General features: G+C 44.4%; 1 non-coding gene across 1 annotated transcript; it reads right to left on the bottom strand.

The window, feature by feature from the left end:
- Positions 1 to 433: 433 nt before the first annotated feature.
- On the bottom strand, positions 434 to 537 carry LOC112768182 (small nucleolar RNA R71). Its single transcript, XR_003185620.1, has one exon. It is a non-coding gene; the product is annotated as a small nucleolar RNA R71 (small nucleolar RNA).
- Between the last annotated feature and the right edge of the window lie 253 nt (positions 538 to 790).

Here is a 790-nt window from a genome sequence, read left to right on the forward strand (position 1 = left end):
CTATTCTTCTGTTGACACCACTAATACATCTTTGCATCCCACAGGTGAACCATACATGGCAGAGCCACGCCGAATCACCTTGCATGAATAAGGGGCTCTGGACATCATACTTCAACCCTTACAAGCATGGTATCCCAAACTCGACACAAACTTTGAGTTGAAGAATAGCTTGATAAATCTACTCCCCTAGTATCATGGGCTTCTGGGTCAAGACCCCATCCGACATCTAAGAGATTTTCAAGTTGCTTGTTCAAAAACGGCTCGAGGGCATGGAGCCTATGAGGTGGCTATTATGGTTTTTGCTTTCCCCTTCTCTCTTGAGGGGCAAGCAAAAACGTGGTTTTATTCGCAACCGGATGAGATTGTGACCAATTGCGATTTCTTGAGAAGAGAGTTTCTAGAGAAGTTCTTTCCGCCAGAGAAAACCGTCTACATCCTAAAGGAAATCTCGGGTATAATGCAAAAGGATAAAGAGAGCTTATATGAGTATTGGACTAGGTTCAAGAGGCTATTGAAATTTTGTCCACACCATGGATTGGACACTCATTTGCTTATCAGTTACTTTACCGGAGGTCTTTGTGCGAAAGATAGAAGATTGCTCACCGCCACTAATGGTGGTTCCCTTTCCAAAAACAAGATGGCGGGAGAAGCTTGGAGCTTGATAAATGATGTTGCCGAGGCTACACAACATGTAAGAGTAAGGAGCAATCCCCTCAAGGGTGTAGTAGAAGCATCCCCTTCTGAAGCAAGCTTAACCAAGGTGCTTGGGGATATGACCACTATCCTTACG

This window comes from Arachis hypogaea, chromosome 17, assembly GCF_003086295.3.
Source record: "Arachis hypogaea cultivar Tifrunner chromosome 17, arahy.Tifrunner.gnm2.J5K5, whole genome shotgun sequence".
Taxonomy (NCBI): Eukaryota; Viridiplantae; Streptophyta; class Magnoliopsida; order Fabales; family Fabaceae; genus Arachis; species Arachis hypogaea.